Source organism: Engystomops pustulosus, chromosome 6 (genome assembly GCF_040894005.1).
Source record: "Engystomops pustulosus chromosome 6, aEngPut4.maternal, whole genome shotgun sequence".
NCBI classification, from domain to species: Eukaryota; Metazoa; Chordata; class Amphibia; order Anura; family Leptodactylidae; genus Engystomops; species Engystomops pustulosus.
In genome coordinates, this window is record NC_092416.1 from 51,675,563 (window position 1) to 51,692,209 (window position 16,647).

Here is a 16,647-nt window from a genome sequence, read left to right on the forward strand (position 1 = left end):
ACTGCGAGCACCACGCATTCTGCCTGTAAACAATACTAAATGTGTGTTGTTCCTTCACAATGTTAAGCATTCAGGTCTGAACACATCTGCCATGAGGAAAAGCTCCTTCCCACTGTACTTGAAGTGCATTTAAAAACGCATTCTAAAAGCACTGTGTGAACACGGCCACAGGGTGCCACCACATATAACCTCTGAGGAATGCTTGTAGTGTGTACTGTAGTAACAGACCCTTAGGCACTGTACACAAGCAGGAGGGCCTTGTGCATATATATTAACACCTTCTATCTCTCCGTGTGCCATTACAGTTCATGTGAGGATTGCTTCATGACAAGCTATAGCCTGAGGAGACAGTAGCCCTGTCAGCTTGCCAGTACACACGAATGATTCGTGTTTAGTCACCATTCTCACAGGGCTTTCCTATGTAAGCACTGCAGAGAGCACTAGGGGAGCCCCAAACCCTCACAGCTCCTTACAGACGGCCCCACCGCAAGGTACGCCGGGAGCTGTAGTTTTCTCTAACCCTGGCATAATAATCGTCAGCGAGTGCGCGAACTACGACTCCCGTCAGGCCGTGCGCGGCCAGGATTTAGCTGTCGCTACTGTCAGAGAGAACGATGTAAGTGGAAAGGGAAATGCGGCTGTGAGCAGAAGACACGCACCGGGGACACATCCGTGCCTGCCCCTGCCACACACACCTGGTGAGTGCCCTATACTCCTTACACCATAGCGCAGCGCAGTGTACTGCAACCTGGCATAGGTTGGCACGGGTGACACTGGCACCAGGTGACAATGACACTTTTGCCATACTCACAGTGGGGTGGATTCTGAGACCTGCAAGCACAACCACAGGTAGACAGACATTGGCACCCTAAAATTTCAGCCTAATGGTGGGTGTGAACATTTGTGCCCATTTGCACCCCCATGGCATGGGGGTTTGTTTGTAGAAGGCAACTTTTATTAGATCTGGGACATAAAGGGTTAATCTGGTTGGAGTTGTAGAATTTATGGGTCTATATGACTGCGAAATGGTAAAAATAATTGGAAAATTCATGTTGGGGAAAGCAGAAGGCAATTATATCCCCCCGGGAGAGGATGGTGGCATGAGAGGCATACAATTGGCATAGTTTTGTATTAGATTCTTCACCATATGTCATATATTTGTTGTATTTCATATTCTCTATCTATATAACCATACCACAAATCTAGTTCCTGAGTTCTACTATCCCTTAAATCTCTTCCAGGAAAAGTTGGGTGACAACTGATGTTCAGCTTCCGATTGGCTGTACCAAAACTTTCCTAGACTTGTTATACGGTTATTTGTCAGCCAGGAGTTTGGAAAAGCAGGGTCATATATGATTCCCCCCTTCTCCCCCAAAATATGAGCTGTAACCCAGCATCGTAGATCCCTGTGTTGTTGCACAGCCATTATTATTGTATTATGAAATGACCATTCAGGAGTCTAAGAAAGTTGGGTTGGACGAACAAGTATAGAAGTAAAAAAAGGGACCTTGGTCAGAGGTTTTAGAACTAGTGGATTAAGTGATATCATTGTACATGGAGCATAGGGGGGACATTTGGGGATCATGGGCATTGTCTTATTTGTCCCTAGTTACAAAAGAGATAAGGGAATGTCCCTGGATTAATATAGATTATGTTTAGCGGGTGAATTCTGATGCGTTATTGTGGATGACAGGGAAGGCTGTTTTACAGCAATGAAAGGGTTAATGTTGTGTAAACATGAGAAATCTAAAGCTATTCAACACGGCTGTCCCCCCCATATCCTAAAACACGGGGAAGGGGGTGTAGGGTCTGCCATTGGACTCAGAAATAGTCCAGACCAGGCCCAAAGCCTGAGGCTGCACTACTGAGATGTTGTGATATGAACACGGTGCAGGGTTGTCATTCATGTCACTGAATTGCCATCCTAGCAGGTGTCAGTGATGTGGGGCGTCATTGTATTCGGCGATATGAATCTATGATGCTGGACCTGACACAAATGTTATCAGAATCTCTCAGTTGTGGAGCATTAGGTAGAATACAGGGTATCGATGGCAACAAGAGAATTAGGTAACATCCAACTTTGCCTGTGCGAATGAAAAATTGCACTATTACTGGCTATAACTTTATTCTGCATTGTTTAGCAGTTTCCCTCCCCCCTTTGTATATTACAAAGGTTCTTATATGCACTTGTAGTATTGTATTATGCAAAGTTTGTTGAAAGGTCCCATATACATGAAAAGGAGATTGGATGAATAGGATGATTTTAGCAGGACCCCCACCTGGCCAATATTAAGAAAAGCCCTGATCCTGGACAACTGTTTAAGATTGATGATGGTCTGACTGCTGGGACCCCCATAAATGTATAAAAAAATAGCCCCCCAGTAATCCAGAGAATGGGCGGCAGGAGAAGCACAGCACTTGTGCATCTCTAACACTCACATAGACAGTAATTGGGAGTCCGGGAGATACCTAAGCGCTGTGCTCAGCAATTTATAACACTACATTCAATTGAATGGAGCACAGGATACATGCTCCATCTGCCGTTCCACCCATTAGTGAGAACAGGACTCAATTCTCAGGTATGTTGGGGTCCTTTCTTGTAATCGTTGGGGGGGGCTAAACATTAGGACCCACACTAATCACATAGTTGTATGATGTGCCTGGTGTGTAACCCCATTGTAGTAAAAATGACTCTAATTGAGCCCTCATGTGTTTTTCTAAATCTTGGAGAAGCAGTAGTGACGCATTGCAAGAACCAGCGCGTTTCGCTCCTGCTAGAAGTCACATTGAAAAGTAATGAGATTTCTGCAGACTTTATTTAAAGCTGTCTCAGCATCATTATCCTTAAACTATTTTGTCATCTTTCAGAAAATCATAAATAGTTTTTTTTGGCAGTGTTAGAAATGAGTAAAAGGCGTGGAAGTGTCATATAGTGTTTGGTAATGGAGACCACCGCTGTAAGAAGCATAGGGGCTGCTGGCCGGGCTCAGACTGTATCAAGGAGATGTTAGAGGGGTTTTTCTGCTTCCTTCCTTCCCTGCTCAACACATTAATCTGCTGCTGCCGTCATAACTTTTTATGACCTGATTTCTTTGTGGTGTTTTTGATCTGCTTTATAGCACATCCCTCGAGGTGGTTACTATTCATATGATCAGGTTAGATGCAGATCTATCCACATGACATCTGCAGACACACGCACTCATGTTCATGGTGTATTATGATCTCATGATGTCATGGCAAATGGCTAGGATACGATCTCTAGGGATCTGGTGTATAAAAGTAAAGGAACAGGGGTCCCTTCAGTAGTTTTCCTGCTGGGGGGCTCCTATCTGCCCCCCGTATGGGGAACTGCAACACATTTCTTTTTCTACTCCTAAAAGTGTCTCTCTGCAGTGAATATAGGTAAAGAGGCGACCTTGTTAAAGTAGCACTGTGGCCTCTTTATTTGGAGCAGTCAGCCCCCCACCCATTAGGAAGTTGCAACTTATCCTAGTAAATGGGAGTCAATTGACTCTGTATGTAACCTCTTTACCAGGAGGACTGTACTATATAATTTACAAGAGACAATGTATAGTCGAGTATAGTGTTACTATTCTGTCTCAACTAGACCTTCAACAGTACAATAGAGCGGCCACTATCTCTCCTACCTTTCAGAGATAGTGGCACATTTACTTACCTGTCCTGCGCGATCCCCAAAAGTGTATTGTCCCACCGGAATGCACATCTGCCGCGATTCCTGCATCTGTCGCTCAGGTCTGCCCAAGTTCACCTTCTTCTTCCTGGTGCATGCAAGTGCATTGTCTTGCGACACAAATTGAATGTTAAATCCCATGCTCAGTCCGAATCAGTCAGATCGGCCAACAGCACCCCCCTAGATTTCTGACGCATAAAAACCTAATCCCGAATACCTTTAACAGTCCGATGGAAATGCGATCCGAGAAACCCTAGTAAATAAGCCGCATAGTGTTATTATGTGAAGTTAAGCTACACCATACGCAAAGCACCAGGTTATTGTAACTGCTCCAGTGGTGGTGTAATAAATAAGCCAGCTTTTCTTATTTCTATACGGCTGTGTATGACTCTGAATCCGGCAGGCCTGATGATGTCATCACATTGCGCCTGTTAGCTTCAGAGCCGCACACAGCTTTGGCAGAGGTGCAAAGAGGGCGGGACTGCTGCATGGGAATGAGGAAAGCTGAGTATATGATTGTTTTATTATAAGAAGGGGGCAGAGTCACAGGAAGGGGACAGTAAGGGGGTATTATACTTTGGGGGCACCCAAGGAGGTTGGGTAGGTACAGAATAAGAGTGGGGCAGTGATCCCCACCTGTCCATTTTAGTCCCAGGTCAGATCCCAATGTGGGAACCATTGCTGTAAATGGTAGGTTATGACTTGTAACCAAATTTTATAATACCGTAATTTGTGATTTGAGCACAAGCACCGATATGTTCCTGATGCTATCTGCAGATCTTGCTGGGTTCTTGTTGTGTGTTTTATTCCAACAATCATTTTGTGTGTGTTCTTTTTTTACTGTTATTTCAGAAGGAGAATACACTATGGCTGTAGCTCTTAGTTTTTGTGTGTTACAGGGGCGGCTCAGTCCCCCCCATGTGAACAGCAGTTATCAGGTCAGAGCTCCGGGGACTTTTCTAGCAAGTTCCAAAACTGCTGCCAAGGGCAGATCGAGGTTTATAAATAAAAGTGTGGAATTTACTTGACTTTTTTTTTTGTACATGATGTTTGGCTTCTGTTGATAAGGAAATGAATCGGATTTAACAGACAGTCAGGCTTTTAGTTTCTTTTTAGGAAACTCAATCAATATAAAATATCTGCCTTTACAACAATGTTATATTTTTTTTCTATTGAAATCAATAATTATTTTTTATTTTTGCATTAAACTCCAATGTAGACTTGTGTTCATCCATGTAATACAATGAAATCCTATTTACTGTGCTGATGCAGTTATGTTCTAGGAGCAGATGGAACCTGTCGGGGGAATTTGGGACACTGAAACATCCACTGATTGTTATGGGCTGGTGGTACTATGTCTCATATTGTCCTATCACTACCCAGGACCTAAAGCTGGTGCTCACAGGGACTGCGTGGTGGTACATTAAAACTGACATTACTGCACATGTGTCAGACCTTAGACCGAAGTCTAACTATACTGAATCCGGAGTAGAAAGCCTGGGTCAAATAACACTTTGTTAAGCCAAAATTTTGAAACCAAGCTGGTCCATTAGGACCGTGGGTGAAGCTTTAAGCTATCCATGTACTTTTTATTATTTTGGACAAACCTGAGAACCAGTTGACTATTATATGTCCATCAATGGATGGGGAGAAACCATATATCTAACATACGTCTATTTTAGTTCTGTTATTAGATATTCAAATATCTCCTCCTACTTATTGAAGTGAATTCCAAATTCTGTCCTAGTACTTATGGCCAAATTTACCACTCACTGTGGATTTAACTGGGATGTATTATGTGACATGTAAGCCTTGTGGTGACAAGTGAGGACATTTCAACCCAGAGCGGAGTGGTACAGAGCAAACAGTACAAAAGTTCACACGTCCCTGTGTCACATAAGGGGGGTTGTGTAGACCCGCTGTACAGTCCTCAAGGTTGAAAGTGCTACTATGCCAAAATATGGCCTATTATAGGGCAGTATGTGCCAAGGTTAAATAATGATGACAGTGGAGTCCAAACTAGTAGTAAAATAGGGGGCCGTGTCCTGGTGCTGATCCAGGCCATCTTCACAACAGGACATTGTGGTACTTCCTGAAGAACAAAGCTGCTCTCCCCTTCCCTTTAAATGTTGAGCTTTTTGTGAAGGAGACTTGTCCATCATCATACTACCCATGAAGAAGAACAATGTGGTGACTTATTGTGGCCTCATATTTGTCATCTTGACTGACTCTATGGTATGTTTTTTCTGTAGAATCTGGAAATCAGTCATTCAGAAAGCTCTGATAATAATAAGATACGACAAGTATGGCAGGGCAGTGATCAGGCTCTTATACTAGCCCTCAATTGTGGTTGTTCCTCATAATAAGAAGAAAACCAGACAAGAATCTTAGAAAGTTGGTGGCCCTTAGAGAGAAAAAAGATGGCGTCCTCCTGCTTCAAGTGAATAGAGTTGAGCTGCAATGCCATGCACAGTCGCTGTGCTGTGTAAGATTACTATTTAAGATTTTGCCAATTTTTTTAAGTTTCTCCAGGGCACAGATGGGAGATGATTTCTGCATCTCATTGCTCGTGAATCACTAGATGCAGCATTCTTTCTCAACAGTGCTTTTGGATTTTGAAAGACAAGCAATGTCAGACTGCCATGCTGCTGATTTAATGTATATATATAATGTATATATATATCCCAATGTATCCAGTGTCATCAAAAGTAATGCCAGTTCCAGATCCATCATACCACAAGACAAAGTGACCTGTCATTACAAGTCTTACAATGTTTGCGCTGTGTTTGTCTGGAAAACATCAGCCTTGTCCGTTAATAAGCGGTTTAATGTTCCATCCATTACTCAAGGTGCTTAAATATTCTCTTTGTCCGGCGGCAAACATGTATCTGAGCAACCATTCTTCTTGATGAAGATGAAGAAACATTACATAGATATTTTCTCGCCGTCACTCAAACCTGAAAATTTGCTCAACACAGCCACTCCCCTCTGCTCTACGTCACTGCTGTAGTTGCATCTGTTTAAAAACAACAGCAGTTACTCAGGGGAAGGTGTGGTACTCTGAGCAGTGAAGAGATCTCACACACAAGCGCATCCGAGATACTCAAAGTCCAGCTACAATCCTGTAATATAAATCAGTTTTATGCAGTTGTGCTGCTACTAATAAAAGGTATTTCGAGGATAACTGCTATCTCCAGTTTTACATGGTAAAAACTGATGACGATTCGCTTTAAGTTTGTTTCCATATGAAAAGACTTATTATTATGTCAGGTAAAACTTCCTGAATTACCGTATATATCTTTTTCAATATCAAAGTTGTCCCACAAGTTTTCAGTTGACCCCTGACCGAGAAGATGTTAAGAAACACACGTAGGACATGCTAAGATGTAGTCTTGTAACAGCTGGAGAAAAGGTGAGAGCCATTATTCTATAAACACTGGCCTGACATCCACCCGACCCATGTAGAGTTTGTTGAGTATCTCCTATGGTTCCCTTATACCTTCCAGGAAGCTGCATTATGGTAGGAGAGCTGCAGACCTGTCTTATTGATCGCCTACATTTAGCTTTTAGCTTTCTTAGACCACTAATTGGGCCTTTGTTTTCTCTCTGAGATTTTGCGTCATTATTGGTGTCAAGTTGTGTTACATCTTGACTGACAGCGAGAATATAAAGCGATAAGTAAGACGCGGGGATCACTTAGCCATCTATTTCTAATAATACTCAGAAATTGGCAGTAATGGCAGAGAGAGAGAACATTTTCATTAATGTATTTCCTATGCTATGAGCCATAGTGCTCATCCATCCGTAGTTAATAGTCTAATAATCCATTTATAGAAAGCTAATAGCCTGTATATAATAGTTCATCCGGTCCGGAGATGTTTTTTTCAACGTGTATCGGGGTGGAGGGGATAAGGGAATGGCTTGTATAACAATTCCCCTTTGTTATAGAGAAAAACAGGGGTGGGAATTCAGCAAAACCCCCTAACATTGTGTAAGGACCGTGATCCTTTCTCTTGCAAGAGTTGATGTGTTAAAATGGGTTCTCCAGGATTAACATATTGATGACCTATTGCACCCCCAATGATCGGAATCTTAGGATAGGTTATCAATATCTTAAATCCAAACAACCCCTTTAGGAGAGCAACCTGTATGAATGGAAAACTGGTTGTTTTTTTTACACTTGTTTAGATGGTTTGTATTAGTTTAGATGTGTTTAAAGTGCGCTTCCCACAAGTGAGTTCGGTCCAAGAAACTCACCTCTTGCGCTTGCAGGAATTCCTAGACTGAAACGAGAATCACTAAATTTCACTTAGCTTGTTCGTTTAGTTCAGTGATTCAGGCTGTGTTCACATGCAGCGTTTGTGTTGCAAGGGAGAGGCTTACCCGGTCACAGATGCATTTCTAGTTGCCCATGGTACCCAATCAGAGCATAGCTTTCATTTTCCCACAGCTCTTTATAAAATTAAAGCTGAGCTCTGATTGGTTTCTATGGGAAAGTAGATTAGTTTTACCTCAGAAACTTGATGATAAATCACCTCTCATGTGTTTTGCCTGTAAACAATATAAAACATGTGGTGTTTATTACTGATCGCAAGCGATCAGCCAAGCCTCTTCCGTGGTCTGGGAAATCCCACAAGATGGAGTTTCTTAGACCGAGTTTCTTAAGCAACAGGCTTTGAAGACATAGTATGGGTGGGAGATGAGAAATATCAAGGCCACACTCACATGTGGTGATTTAATTGCATTTCAAAATGCAACACACATGTATCTGGCTTTGTCCGTCTGCTTTTTGGGACTTTTCTTGGCTTTTCTGCTGGTCAGATGTATGGTAGCAGTGTTTCCTTATTGATACATGTGGTGTCTGGTCTATATTAAAACAAAAGTTGCAATCAGTTCCCCAGCTAATTTCTATGTCTCATCAGGGGCAGTCTTAGATTTGTGCTAAAATTTGCAACTCTTTAAGAAAGTTGCAACTTTCACATCTGGATTCAGGTGATAACTCAGGGAGAACTGCAGAAAACTAGACAATGGTGAACTTTGAAAGGAGACTTTTTTAGGCACAAAAAAGGTGCAAATGAGCACAAGCACCATGAAAAGTCTCAAAAATTAAAGGGCCCGATTCGCGTTTTCCCGACGTGTTACCCGAATATTTCCGATCTGCGGCGATTGTACCTGAATTGCCCTGGGATTTTGGTGCACGCGTTCGGATTGTGGCGCATCGGCGCTGGCATGCACGCAACGAAAACGAAAACCCGTCGGATTCGGGAAAACCGGCGCATTTAAGAAGAAAAATGTGTCGCGAAAATTACACTTACCTTCACCAGGTATAGGCCGGTGAATTTCAGGGCATTCCAGCGCGCCTCCGGGGAACTTCAGCGCAGCAGCGCCACCTGGTGGACGGCGGAGGAACTACCTTAATGAATCCCGGCCGGACCCGAATCCACCGCAGAGAACGCGCCGCTGGATCGCGAATGGACCGGGTAAGTAAATCTGCCCCAATCTTACTACAATAGGTGATTGCAGGAGCAGTCTGTGCATTGTGTTTTGAAACGCAAAGGAAACACAGCGCAGTCGCCACATGTGAACACGGCCAGAATCTTCATTTTACATTTAAAAAAAAAATATGATTCATAAAGCCTCATAATTGGGTCTTATATGTAAAAATATTTATCGATGCCTTAGCTGTTCCTGTTCTGGTGAAGGCTTGGTCTTTTCCTCCTTGGTCTCTTGACACACTGGATAAATATTGGAATTTCCTCTCATCCCTGCGAAATAAATTTTTATTAATTCTGTTTAGAAACTGATGGCAAGTCAAATGTACATGGTATAGGCCCTTGGACAGGGCCGGCGCTAGCACTGGGCATACCTGTCAGGGCCCAGAGCTGCTGGGGGGCCCACATTAGACTGTACATAAGGAATCCTTGGGGGAGAGCGAGAACTATACCTAATTATTTCATAGGGTGTGAGTTTATATAAAATAACCATGAGGGAACTGTTTGCTAAAACTAGGGAACAGGAGACTTAATCCTGCCACGTGAAATCACTGCAAAGGGGTCCACTGAGGCTCTGTCGCCTAGGGGCCTACTGAAACCTGGAGCCGACCCTGCCCTTGGATCTTCTTTAAATTGTGAACACAATTCCAGGATAAGAGATATAAGAAAATGTACTTGAGAATAGAATGGGTAGTCATGGGTAATATAAGGTACTGAGAGCGGTGTCAGATGTGATCGCTATTGATATCGTAGTATGATTCCTCCAATCCCAGTGTCACACGTTCACCAGCGCATCTGCTGGACCGCAGGTACGAGACTTGGATAATATACTTAGCGAGGCTTATTGTCCTGGCCTATTTATAGAACGGTCCTCCCTTAATCATTTCGCCAAGACATTTGCTTGCAGTCATTCTTAATTCGGGTTTGGACACTTGAATCCTGATTTAGCCAATCGCCGGCCAGGAGATTGTTCAATCCTGTTAAATCCTATAGAGGGATTTATTAATCTCAGTAAGGGATTGCTGCTATCCTCTGTCTAGAAAATATCTGCCTCAGCATACTCGTGCCCCGGCCACATTGCTCTGATTTAGAAAGTCCAAAGCTGCTTATTCATGACCAAGCATCAGAGATACGGACACCTGTCAGTCACTGGGTGTGGTGGAGCGGGGTGATGTAAGGAAATAGGAACTCTTGTCCTGCGCTCATATTTGCATTCAGAAGAGGCACCAGGAAATCACTGTTCATCCTGTGCTTCCTGGTTCATGAATAATAATACCAACATAACTGATAATAACGTAAAGCATCAGGAGAGAGATGGATGAATTTTTACAACTTCCAGATCTGTGAAAAGTGACGCATCTTAAGAGTAAGCAGGATCAGACATGTTGGATTTCTACCTGCCTGATGAATTTCTTCTTATCTAATGGGGGTCTAGCAATGTCTTGTTCTCCTCCCTATTTGGAAATAAGCAGAAGAGAAATAGCTTCCTTCCAAGCAAGGATCCAGGACCCCCTGATAGGATTATGAGTCCTGAAAAACTACAAAAATGCAACTATAAGCAGAGATGAGCATCCCGCATGATCCGGACATATTGCTGCCCCTATCTACTAGCCATGACTGTAATTTGCCTTGGGTGTCGCCTCTAGCCCCTACCAGCCATGCCTAGTAGGTAGGGGAGTCAATTTGCCGTATTAGTTGTTTGCTTGCCAATCCAGCAATATGTAGCGTCACGGGGGACAAACCTGAGCCCAAAATTCTAATCTCTAATCTAATCTCTAACTATAAGTGCTGTGTATGTTTTATTGCTTTACCGTCCATTGTGGGTGCTGATGTCGTTGCTGTATAAAAGAAGGATTGAGATTTGGACAATCTCACAGGAAAACATAATTAATAGGTCACATTATATCCCTAGTAGAGAAATGAGAGCGCTTGGAAAAATAGAAAGTGGAGCAGAGGAGAAAATTAACTCTTCCAGTTACTGAAGTAACAATCATAAAAAGGATGAATGTCAGTGTAAAAGGGACACTTTATAGTCCCTTACCCTATATAGCATACTAAATTGTTGCTGGTCTTTATACTAAGCATTTTATACAAGCATTTTCCTGAAATTTTTGAAGTTTGTGTAGAAATATTTACTGAATCTTGACCCAAAAACCTTACAAAAACAGTAAGATCTAAGGGTGGATGTGTACATTGGAGTCAGGCATTTGTATACAGGCTTATGTTGGAGAGTCATATTTTTCAGTCTATGTGGAATGGGAAAGTAAGCTCTGATACCATGTCCTCCACTGTCCCTCTCTACTTGTCCCTCTCACCCTATATCAGTGATGGCAAACCTTTTAGAGACCGAGTGCCCAAACTACAACAAAGACCCACTTATTTATCGCAAAGTGCCAACACAGAAATGTAATTAGTGATTTATACTCCCTTCTCTGTCACAGTTTTCATTGATACCAGCCCCTGAGGACACCAATAAAGCAGAAAATAGTCCCAGATACAGCTGTCACTTTAAAATAGCTCTGTGCACAGCAAGTCCTGGGCTGTCTGGGACTGCAGGAAGATACCTGGAGTCATCTCTGGTGATGGCCTGAGTGCCCACAGAAAGGGCTCTGAGTGCCACCTCTGGCACCAGTGCCATAGGTTAGCCATCACTGCCCTAGGTGATGGCCCCCAACTGGGCGACACGCCCTACTCGTGAGTAGGGATCAGTGAGAAGGGGAAAAAACTAACGTCAGCAAACTGAACAGTGGTCCAAAGTCAGAGATGTCAACCCAAACATTTGCCCGTCTTGTGGGCTTCCTGCTCTCTCGTTATTTGTTCTGTTCTCTCAATAAAGTAATTGAACCATAATGTCGGAGATGTCAGAGACAATAATCACAGTCAAGAGAATAGTCAGAGGTAGGAGTGAAAAAATAGCGATAGGACAGAAAATGACATTCCAAGTCAGACAACAGATATAGGTGAGTGTAAGTACAACCAAAATCACTGGCAAAGATTTCCAGTCTCAATGATATGAGATGATATCTCATCTGAAACAATAAATATCAAAAGGAAAAATGTCAGTAAATGGAGTGCTGCCTTTATTCCTTTTGATATTTATGGACTCTTTCTGGTGACAGGACAGGATAGCACCCAAAGCATCTATTTTATACATAGGACTGTGCGGCTGTTTTTACTCATCTGAAACCATAGTTATGAATTCTACAATTTGCACTACCGTATGTACAGTATTTTAGCCTTTGCTTTGGAATTTGTTTGTGACGCAGACTTGAATGTGACTGTGTCTGACTTCTGTTCCGTCTACTTGGTGGACTTATGGAAAAAACAGATGTTTTTATTAATACACATGTATGAAACTTGCTTAATCATCATTAGGATCACACACCATAAATTTGCGCCATGGCCCCCTATTTTTACCATTTATATTAGACCAGCTGTGTCTCCCGGCATTGCCGGGGATAGTAAATAACTGCTCTTAGCTATAACAAAATAGAATGGGTTACCAAAACATATTTTATTTGTATCTCTCTCTCTCTCTGTCTCTGACTGTATCTGAACGTTTTTGTCTCTGAGTATCTCTGTCTCTGTCTACGACTGTCAATGGAAATGACCGTCTCCCTCACTGACTGTCTGTCTCTGATTGTCTGTCTCCAATTGTCTCTGACTGTGTCTGACTGTCTCTGTCTATCTCTGTCTCTTACTCCGGGTTTCTCTGACTGTCTCTGTCTCTTATTGTCTCTGACTTGCTCAGACTGTGTCTGTCTGCCTGTCTTTGTTTCTGTCTCTAACTATCTCTGTCTCTGACTCCGGGTTTCTCTGACTGTCTTTGTCTCTTATTGTCTCTGACTTGCTCAGACTGTGTCTGTCTCTGACTTTCTTAGAGTGTCTCTGTCTGTGCCTGGCTCTGACTTTCTCAGACTGTCTCTGACGTTGACACTACAGGACTTGTAGGCACCTGTAGGGTCCTGGCTGTGTCCACTATTCCTAAAAATAACCATAATGGCAAGATCCTACAGGAGCAAGAATTGTATCGCTGCATAAGTAGACGCATCTTGTGTTGTGGAGTTTAGAGAAGGGAGCAATGTACCTTTCCAGCTATTTCCTGATGGGGCCGGTTATTACATTACTAGTGGAGTCATAGATCACATCTGCTGCACTTTACACATAACAGAAATGTTTGGAATAAACATTGCATCTCATAAACTGCAGGGGAAGTGTATACACATGAACCTAGCCGTGCGGGTTATATGGAGCCGCTTCATCAAACACTGAGTCACAGCTGAAGCATCTACAAAACACAAGGCAAAGGGCAAATCGTTTACTTCTTACTGACCAGCGATTGTTTATATACAATGTATCCAGCACACAACAACAATAACAACAACGAGAAAAGTTACAGCTATAATAAATAGAAAGGGCTTGGAAGACAAAGGGGGTTCTTCAGGCCTAAGGTAATGATGACCTATCCTACATATTAGATTGCAGGCATCGGACAACCAGCACCGTACCGATTATGAGCACCGCTTACCAGACCTGTGACATCATGTCCATCAGATACAAGGCCCAGTTACATTCATTGGCATGAGTTGCAATACCAACAATTAATGAAGAGACTGCAGCTCTGATGCTTTTTATACAACTGATATACAAGAGGTCCCCTACTTAAGAACACCTGACTTACAGACGACCCCTAGTTACAAACGGCCCTCTGGTAATTGGTAATTTACTGTACATTAGCCTAAGGCTACATTCACACTGCCGTTGCAAGCCGTACCGTACCGTAGCGGGCAACGGCAGTGCACGGGGAGAGGAGGAGGAGGTGAGCGCAGCTCACCCCGCCCCTCTCCATAGGAAGTTATGGCGCACGGCGCCGTACTACGGAGTAAGATAGGACATGTCCTATTTTTTTCCGGGGTACGGAGCGGTACGGTGCCGCCGTGCGCCCATTGCCGTCTGTGGGGGACGTATATCGACCGCATATACGTCGGCCGTATATACGTCCCCCAAACGGCAGTGTGAATGTAGCCTTAGGCTACAATAATCAGCTATAACAGTTATCAAAGGTGTCTGAAATTAAGCTTTATTGTTAATCCTGGTTCTTATGACAAACCAACAATTTTAAAATCCAATTGTCACAGAGACCAAAAAAAATTTCGGCAGGATTACAATTATAAAATATACAGTTCCGACTTACATACAAATTCAACTTAAGAACAAACCTACAGAGCCTATCTTGTACGTAACCGCCTGTACGTAACTGCCTGTATACACATTTTGGACCCATCTGATATTCCTCAGTTACCTTAAGCACAGGTTATCAATATGTTCATTCTTCCATTATTGGTCTAGGGCAAATATCTCCTTTATTTTGTACACTGGGCGCTACATTTATCTATAGATGGTTGGTAGCCATTGTCAGACATGTAACGTGCTTCTGCACAGTGTAACAGCCCGCGAAGCTGCAATATGGAGGGGCTCTGGTTTTAATCCTCCAGGAACCCTTCAGGCTCGTTAGCATAATTATTGAATTTAGAAGGAAGGAGGCCATGGATAACAATTATAAGAAGATTACCACAGTCACAGTGCCTGGATCTATGAGAAAGCGTCCCGGGTTTATCATGATGGATTTTAATGATAGTTTCCTAAAATGCAGAAGATCTTGTTTCCTGACCAAAATCAAGGATTGTTTCACTAACTTATTAGTAAGGGCACACAAAAGAGCAGTTGCGTTGACATATGGGCACATCTGAATATATTCATGAGCAATCATCGCCCACGTCCTCATCTGAAATTCGGCCTGGAGACGTCCACAGTGTGCCAAAAGAGGATGGAAGGGAAGGCACATTCACAGGGTAGCACTTATGTCTGCACTCCATGTTCTGCAACAGATGGAGTGTCCTGTACGGTCACAGAGCAGGACATTCTCCATAAGAATATTATATTATGTCCTTACTGAATTATTGCAATTATCTATTATATACCTTATTTCAAATGTATGAAGTAAGTGTAGGAGAACATGCACCCATCACAACATGTATATCAGGTATTTTCTATGCCCTCATTATACACAGCAGCAAGGACATGATGCAGAAAGGGTAACTTCTGTAGTACTTTTAGGGGTTTTTTTGTAGAAGGTTGTTTCTTTTGGATGCAAAACAATGTTTTATTGTCTTGTTTTTCTCACTTTCTTGACTATACCTGCAGAACTTGATTTTTATACCACGGTTCATTTACACTGAGCAAATGAAATGTCACCCATAGCAGACAGTTTTACTGTTTTACAATTATTACTATTGTTATTATTAACCCCAGAATGCACCATTCTTCTTGTATCCTTAAGACACTATTGTCATAACGTCTTCATTGTAGTTTTGCTCAGTAGATCTGGTCTTTACTTTTTGTATATAGGACAATGATCCATAATCTTCATGTTTACAACCCACAAGGTATCACGTGTTTTCATCTTTGTCTAGCAGATCAGCTGACCTTAAAAGAACGAAAAAGGGGACATTTTCGTCGGGTTTCCCGGCGATTTCCGTTTCGCACCAAATTGCCCTAGGATTCTGGCGCACGGGATCGGATTTTGGCGTATTGCGCCGGCTTGATTGCGACAGAAATCAAGGGCATGGCCGACGGACATCCCGCAGATTCGGACAACGCGCGGGATTTAACATTTAAAATTGTGTCGCAAGACACGCACTTACATGCACCGGGAAGAAGAAGGTGAACTCCGGCGGACCTCGGCGCGGAAGCGACACATGCAGGAAATTGGACACACGACCTTAGTGAATCGCGGTAGCTCAGAATCCTTGTCGGACAACGCACTGCAGGATTGCGACAGGACTGGGTAAGTAAATCTGCCCCATTGTGTTATTTATTACATATATTACTCCCTTCGATTTCCCTGTTAGTAATGAGGGGCCTGAGGCTCAGGGAGGAGATGATTATTTTGCACATTACTGAGGAGTGTGGCTTTTCCTTGCTGGTGGACACAGATGCGGATGCATTACATACTTTACCTCACCCTGATCTTTGCTGAATACAAAGTGTGGTTTTGCATGTGGTGGAGACTCTCCAGGTTATAAAACTACAACCCTCAACAGGACTTGACTTCAGGTTGTAGGTTTACAACAGCTGAAGAGCCACAGATTGAAGGGATAGTGAAGTGAGCAGAAAGTCTCCTGCAGTCCAACGCAAATGAAAAAGTTTGCCTCTCTCTGGTAATCTTGTATTTGTACCTACACAAGCCTGTTAGGGGATGCTGGGAGGTCAAGGGGTGGCTGGAATAGTGGTAGCTGTTATTATCACAGAGAGTAATAGGAGATGTGTGATAATAACAGCTTGTGCACCTGAACCTCCATCACATCACATGGACAGATTTATATCCACTGGAAGTAAAAATAGAAGCTTTTATAGCAGGACAGCAAGCAGAGATCTAGAAAACCGTGATACAGAATGTGTCCT

General features: G+C 42.9%; 1 protein-coding gene across 3 annotated transcripts in view; it reads left to right on the forward strand.

Moving 5' to 3' along the window:
• The first annotated feature begins 543 nt into the window (after positions 1-543).
• Positions 544-16,647, forward strand: part of MIB2 (MIB E3 ubiquitin protein ligase 2) — a 55,638-nt gene continuing 39,534 nt past the window's right edge. For 2 of the 3 annotated variants that reach the window (XM_072156061.1, XM_072156064.1), the window contains exon 1: positions 544-698. The gene's annotated coding sequence lies outside the window, so the exon portion shown is untranslated. Of the gene's footprint in view, positions 699-16,333; positions 16,404-16,647 lie in introns of those variants that run through there. The other variant, XM_072156063.1, reaches the window with a different exon arrangement.